At 34.3% G+C, this 8,088-nt stretch overlaps 1 protein-coding gene across 3 annotated transcripts in view; it reads left to right on the top strand.

Moving 5' to 3' along the window:
• The first annotated feature begins 7,234 nt into the window (after positions 1 to 7,234).
• dgo (ankyrin repeat domain containing protein 6 diego) overlaps positions 7,235 to 8,088 on the top strand; it is a 547,244-nt gene continuing 546,390 nt past the window's right edge. For all 3 annotated transcript variants that reach the window (XR_012755281.1, XM_075357499.1, XM_075357494.1), the window contains exon 1: positions 7,235 to 7,556. The gene's annotated coding sequence lies outside the window, so the exon portion shown is untranslated. The remainder of the gene's footprint in view (positions 7,557 to 8,088) is intronic.

The following is an 8,088-nucleotide window of genomic DNA, read 5'->3' as shown; positions in this document are numbered from 1 at the left end:
TCTGCGAGAGATACGACTGCCTAGTAGACAGTAGGGAGAGTGGTGGAGTAGCGATTTTCATGAAGAATGGGGTGTCAGCTACAAAAATTCAACTAACCACTGTCATTCCTGCTATTGCAGTAAAGGTCTCTATTCCCTTCAAATTGCATATCTGCAACCTGTATCTCTCACCGAACACTGAGTTCAGTGCTTTAGATGTCTCAAATCTCCTCACACAAATACCATCTCCATCGTTAATAGTAGGAGACTTCAATGCCCATCATATTTCCTGGGGCTCAACCTTCTGCTCCACTTGAGGAAATATGATAAACAGATTGAGACAAGATTTTGACCTTTGCCTACTGAATAATGGATTACACACATTCATGTCCTTATCAACTGGTACTGTATCTAACCTTGATTTTTCCATATGCTCACCGAATGTGCTCCCTCATTTTAATTGGTCGGTTTGTGATGACTTTCACGGCAGTGATCATAGACCAATTATTATTGGTTTCGGTGTAGACTGCGAGATTAAAAGATGGCCGCGGAGATGGATTGTTGAAAATGCAGATTGGTACGGATACCATAAAGCATTCCAATCTCAGTATGACGATGGAGCGAACATCCTCGACCAGTATTCTTCTTTTACGTCCATGATACTTGAGAATGCCAACAGATATATCCCACAAACATCGGGTAATCCTAGACGTCCTTTCGTTCCATGGTAGAACGATGATTGCAAAAATGCTATTAGGAATCGACGGCAGGCACTACGTAAATTTAATCGTAGGCCTACAACAGAACATCTAAATTTATACCGCAGGGCTAGAGCGGTGTGCCGTCGAGTATTCTTGGACGCTAAGAGGAATTCATGGACGAAATACGTGAGCACTATCTCACGCACTACTTCCACGTCTACTGTATGGAAGAAAATTCGTGCAATCTTCGGATCACCGAAACAATCTATTCTTGGTCTTATTGATGAAGGAGAACTCCTTTCATCATCCTCGGAAGTGGCAAATAGTCTAGCAAAATCTTTCCGCTCGGTGTCTCTCACCTCATCATATAATTACGATTTTCAACGGTACAAGATACAAATGGAGGTGTTGTCGTTAAACATTGGTGATTCGGTTGATGAATTAAACACTCCATTCGTATTTAAAGAATTGTTACATGCACTAAAAATTCACGGGACACTTCCCCTGGACCAGACAACATTCGCCTTTCCATGCTTTCACACCTTCCTAATTCGGCACTACAACAACTTTTGAATATTTTCAACGGTTTATTCTCCGAACAAGTCTTCCCACCCGGCTGGTCAGAAGCATTTATTATACCAGTACCAAAACCTGGTAAAGACCAGACGAACCCCTCAAGCTATCGCCCTATTTCATTAACAAGCGTTTTGTGTAAAATAATGGAGAGAATGGTAAACCGCAGACTTACATGGTACTTGGAGAAACATGGCTTTCTATCTCCAGAACAGTGTGGTTTTCGACAAGGACGATCTTCCATTGACCATTTAGTGTCACTAGAAACAGCCATACAAAACGCTTACCTCAATCGGCAACACCTCGTCGCTATCTTCTTTGATATAAAAAAGGCGTATGACACAGCCTGGCGACGTGGTATTCTTAACACTCTCCAAAAATGGGGAATCAAGGGGAAATTTGCTTGCTTTTATCCGGGGATTCTTAAATCACCGAACGGCTCGTGTTCGTGTAGATGATTCGCTCTCAGATAGTGTCATCTTGGAGAATGGAGTGCCCCAAGGTAGTGTATTAAGTGCCACCTTATTTTCTGTAGCCATAAATGATATTACCAAATGTGTTCAGGCTCCTGTCTCATGCTCTCTATTTGCTGACGACTTTGCTATCTACATTGCAAGCCGTTCGGCACCTACAGCAGAGAGACTACTGCAGAACACTATATATCACCTTGAAGCTTGGTCCAGGATTACTGGTTTCACATTTTCATCCGAAAAAACAAAATGTGTAGTTTTTTCTCGGCTACGAAACCCTTCTATTCCGCAAATTTTTCTGAACGGTGAGACTATTACTATCTCTAATTACGTCAAGTTTTTAGGTTTATTTTTTGATAGCCGTCTTACTTGGGTCAAACATTTAAAAGAATTGAAAACAAAATGTTCCAAAATTTTAGATATGATGCGAGTCCTTACTAACACCAACTGGGGAGCCGATAGATCATGTATGATACGTTTTTACTATTCCTTTGTTCGCTCCCGTTTAGATTACGGTTGCGTGGCCTACTCATCAGCTCGTCAAACCGTGCTTAAAATGCTGGATAGTGTACATCATGCTTTCCTTCGGCTTGCCACAGGCGCGTTTAGATCAAGTCCTGTCGCAAGCTTACTTGTAGACTGTGGTGAACCATCACTTTGGGATAGACGAGACCAGCTTTTATTATCGTATTTTGCTCGTCTCAGAGGACAGCCAAATCAGCCGGCTCTTGAGTCAGTCTTTAAAAATCCTAATCTAGGAAAGTATGAGGATCATCCACGTCGTACTGCACCTGTAGGTGTCCGTACCTGGCGTCTGCTGCAGCATATAAATGTTGACACACCGTCATTCTTTCCTATGTACCCTTGCTCATATCCTCCATGGAGAATAAACCTCATAAATTTTAATTTTGACCTGACTACATGTAATAAACAATCAACACCATCTATCGTCTTTCAGCAGATGTTTCAGTGTGTTCTCTCCAAGACGAAACCAGACGCGGTTGTATACACTGATGGATCGAAACAAAACGATACGGTTGGGTGTGCTTTTGTTGTCAATGAGAGAACTTATATGTTTGGTCTCCCCAGTATTACGAGTGTGTTTACCGCTGAACTATATGCTATAAATAAGGCTCTAAACATCATTTACCCTAAATATAGAAAAATTCTTATTTGCAGTGACTCGTGTAGTGCTCTCCAAGCCTTAAAGAACTTTTATTCCAAACATCCTATCGTCATTGAAATTTACAACGCAATCGCTGAGTTGAATAATCGCAACACAGAATTAAGTTTTTGCTGGGTCCCTAGCCACGTAGGGATTCCAGGTAATGAACATGCAGATTCCGCTGCCAAAGAAGCATGTAAACAGCCTCCTTTCACCACCCGAGTTGCTACTTTTGATTTCATTAACTATGTAAAACAATTATTAAGAACAAGGTGGCAAGGTGATTGGACAGCTACTGTTGATAATAAACTCCGTCAGATTAAAGATTCTGTGTTACCATGGAACTCCTCATACAGAAAACCCCGGCGTGAGGAAGTAGTTCTCTGTCGATTGCGGATAGGACACACGAGAGTCACACACGAGTACCTGTTTACAAGAGGACAACCACCTCTATGCGCAAGATGCAACTGCCGCGTGACTGTGCGCCACATACTCGTGGACTGCATATGTTATGCGGCATTGCGTCGTAAATTTAAATTACCTAGTAACATCCGTGGTATCTTGCGTGACGATAAGGAGGTTTTAAACCGGATGTTTATATTTTTACATAGTATAGGGTTAATGCAAAAAATTTAATAAGTATGTGTTCTTTCGTAATTGTATGTATTGTCCTATGTATTGTTTTTGTTATCCGAGTAGGGAGCCTTTTACACTCCCTATCGGATTTTTTTTTTTTTTTTTTTTTTTTTTTGTTTTTTTCTATATATATATTCATAATTTTTGTTTTTTTGTTTGTTTTTTAAATTCGTCTGTGATATTAGTTGTAAGATTTTTGTGATATTAGTTGTAAGACTTTAGGAGGAGGGAGCCTTTTACACTGCCTATCCGAATCTGTTAAATTTTATTTTTTATATAGTTTTTTATTTATTTTTTTAGCTTTTATGTTTTAATGACTCGGTCTGTTATATTATTTTTAAGATTCTAGTGATATTAGTTTAAAGTTTTATTTTTTTAACTTAGTTTTAAGTTTTATTTAATTTCTTTATTTTAGTTTTAATCTAGTTCTACGTTTTATGTTTGTGTCTTATTTTTTTAGCTTTTTTTTATCATTTTTGTGCTTTTCTTATCCGAGAATGGGCCTTTTACACCCATCTCGGACTTTGTTTAATTGTTTTGATTTTATTTTTTTATTATTATTTTAAGTTTTAGTTTTACGTACTAGTTTTAATTACTTTTATTATTTTTTTTCATAAAAAAAAACCCGGGCGATGATAACGTACAGACGTTTTTCGCCCTCCACAAAAAACAAAAAAAAACAATTACAGTTAGGCACATACACTAGTTCAATTTCAGTTTGACAATTCCTGAGAGAGTTCTGTATTCTTTATCCTTAGGAAAAAAGCACTGACGGTAACATGTAGGGGGTTCAAATCCATTAACAGTTCTACTTTTAGCTAACCTCTTGAACCTGAGGTAGCTGCATCACAAATCAATTAATATCAGGAATATTATCTAATCACTCAAGTAAAGGATTACCACCACTTAACCCTCCAGTGGGGGTCTGGGTATAATGTAGTCTGGGTAATGTAATTATTTAGGGTATAATGTAGGTGGTGTATAATGCAGTCAGATAATTCTACAGGGTCCTAGTAAAGCCAGTTATTTTTACACAGATTTGAATACTAGATCGTGGATACCGCCGGTGTTCTTTGGTGGTTGGGTTTCAATTAACCACACATCTCAGGAATGGTCGAACTGAGAATGTACAAGACTACACTTCATTTACACTCATACATATCATCCTCTGAAGAATTATCTAAACGGTAGTTACCGGAGGCTAAACAGTAAAGAAAGAAGATAATTCTACAGGACATAAAATTTTAGTGATGGAAGACTGTTTTGCTTAAGAAAGAAAGGTTAAATTTATTTTCAAGTAGCTGTTTAATATGTAAAGAATAGAGATTAATTGAGGCATACATTTGAGCTGAGGTTGCTGATCATTATTGCACTTCCCATCCTAGGTAGCATAATTTCTCAAGGAAATGAAAGTGGAAATGCAGTGTCCACAGGTAAGCTTGAAATACTCCTTTTGATGGGGCTGTTTTTCTTATTATGTGGTCCACTACTGATTGATGGACTGGATTTTTAATAATTCAGTCTCTTCATTGATCCTGAATTCATTCCACCCATGGAGTGTCTAGTGGGTTTTATCTGATTGATAACTGGGTCTGTGCTGTGGGTATGGAGACTATAGATAAATTTAACTAGTGTAGTTTCAAAAATACAACCAAGGGATACAGAATACATTAAGAAATAAGTACTAGGAAAATTTAAACTGTTAACAATGTTGATTTCTTTTAACAGAATGCTTTAGAGTAAGAGTATTTAAAATAACATAGAATTTAGAATAATTTGTAAAGGAGGAGATGATAAGGGAATGAAAAAGATCTATTGTATTCAATAAGGAAAAGTAATCAAAGATTAAGAATATAAAATGTTTAAAAGAAATAAAACAAATGGGGCTTTACAATTACAACTAACAATCATAAATTAATAGTTAACAAGAGAATGAACTACATAAATAAAATTACTGCGAATAATTTTTCACACATAAATAATAAAATATGAAAGAAATTTATCGTAATTAATGGACAATGAAAGATATCACTTATATTTTTTTTATATTCCTCACGTTTCCTCAACAGTTGAAGTCTGTTACATATTAAAATCCCATTTTGATTTATAACAATATTTTTGACAACGTGAAAAATACAATAGAAAAACATTTCTCTCTTTTCCTAGTATGCCGGGTGCTGGATGCTCATTCTGGGAGATGTTTGTACATTACTAATTTTCATGAATGATTTGGGTTTCATGTAGTTTCGAATAGTTGAGCTATTTGTTCTGTATTCTTCACATTTATCTGCTCCTGCTTTCTTTGGTATCATGACAATAACATTCTTTTTGAAGTCTGACAGAGCTTCCCTTTTTCGTAAATATTGCCCACCAGTTTGCATAATCTATTTATCACTTCCTCACCTGCACTGTGCAGTAATTCTGCAGATCTATCCCAGGAGCCCTTTTCCTAATCATATTCTATAATGCTCTATTAAATTAAGATCTCAGTATTATATCTCCCTTTTCATCCTCTTTAACTTCCTGTTCTTCCTTTGTAACACCAGTTTCTAATTCATTTCCCCTTGTATAACTCATCAATATATTCCACCCAACTATCAACCTTTTCTTTCGTATTATAAATTGGTGTACCATCTTTATTTAACACGTTTTTTGATTTTAATTTACGTACTACAAAATTCTCCTTACCTTTCGTGTATGCTTTGTCTATTTTACTAATGATCATTTCTGTTTCCACTTCTGAACAATTTTTTTTAATCCACTCTTCTTTTGGAAATTTGCACTTCCTGTTTATGGTATTTCTTAATTGTCGATAGGACAACAAGGATTAGATATTTACATTTTTCTGATGTTCCTATGCTATAACATAGGAGTTGGATGTATTTAACCAAATAATTTAGTTAGAATTATTCAAAGTTAAACTACAAGACTGTGCAAGAGTTTTACATCACGCAATAGAAGTAAACAAGGACTTTGAAAATATTTTGTCTTCTATTCTAAAATATAATAACATACTTTTACACTACAAAATATGTAGTGATAAATAAAATGTATAATAATGATGACAAAGTTAATGTTTTTTTTTTTTAATTATTCGTAAACGAAAAAATATAGTTGATCTGTGTAGTTGGAAAAGAAATTAATTTCTAATTTCTTTAGAAATTATCATTCTAAGAAAAATTAATGCTCTAATATAGCACCCAAAATTTACACACAGAAATCCGTACAATTTATTGTTCTTAGTGTGAAATACTATCAAGGCGATTAACAATGGTATATGTCTTATTGAGAATCGTATTGCAACGATATATCAATTACTGAAGTTAAATAATTTTACTCAGTTGCTAAAAATCTTTTTTTAATTCTTTTAAGTAATTATATATGGTTATAAATACAATAGTATCATCTGTGAAGAGGGTTACCATGAATGCAGTTATTCTAATTTTTATTCATAATATATAAATAAATTTACTGATACAATAATAAGGATTTTGGATTATTAATGAGTGTTTTATCGTAAAATAAAACTTTCCGTAAACACAATTCAACGAAAAGACAATAAAATGGTTTAACATATATATGTTTTTAAAATGATGCGGAATTTTCCATCTATAAATAAAGGGAAAGTTTTCTATATGTTGGTAGCACTGTTAAGTTGCCGGACCGGACTCTAAGGAAGGCGGTCTGAGTTCTAACCATCGTCAGTTAGTGTTCGTATTAGTGGTGCTTTCGGTTGAAGGTAGTGCGTGAATTGTGCTGTTTAAAGTGTTTGTGCTAGTGAATTAAAAAAACAACTAAATGATTAATTAAGCTGTTAAACAATAAGTTGTTTATTAATAATAAATCTGTCTCGGCTAAATTAAAAAAAAGATATATAAGTTCAGTTTTGTTTTAAGTAGTTGTTACTCATCATTATTTTTTTATTAAAAAAAGTACGGTTGTGTTTGTTATTTTATTTATAATTTTTTATATTAAGACGTAGAATTTTTGTTATATTAGTTGTGTTGTGGACATTAAGGAATAAAAGCTGTGGTAAGTTCTGTATTAAATTATTATTTTTGTCGAAATGAAGGTATTTAGGATATAATTAAGATTACAAAACTGAACATCTATTGCCCAAATTCTGTTTAATAACATAATGTATTTTGTTATAATTAAGAAAGTTGTGTACTGTGTCATAAAATGTGAACTTTTTGTTTTAGAATTATGCAAGTCTGATGTTATTTGCGTGTAATTCACATCATTAAATCGCGTTTGTTGTATTTACTTTAGATATTGTTTATGAACGAAACATTTAACCGGGTGTTATAACTTATAGCTTTTGACAATTAATTTAGTCAGATGGGTTATAACTATTTTTATCAAACCTATAAATCATTTTATTTTAATCGATAACACGAATTTAATCAACCTACTTTCATCTACGCTTCTATTTATTTACTATTTTTAATATTAAGTACGTGGTTTCATTGTATATTTGTTGTATTGCCCAGTATATTGTATAGATTTTCGTATTTAACGTAAATCATTAATAGAATTATACGTTAAAAATAGGATACTTTAG

The sequence above is a fragment of the Lycorma delicatula genome, chromosome 1, assembly GCF_047948215.1.
Source record: "Lycorma delicatula isolate Av1 chromosome 1, ASM4794821v1, whole genome shotgun sequence".
Classification (NCBI taxonomy): Eukaryota; Metazoa; Arthropoda; class Insecta; order Hemiptera; family Fulgoridae; genus Lycorma; species Lycorma delicatula.
The sequence above is the reverse complement of the archived record's forward strand: the minus strand, read 5'-3'. Positions and strand labels throughout refer to the sequence as shown.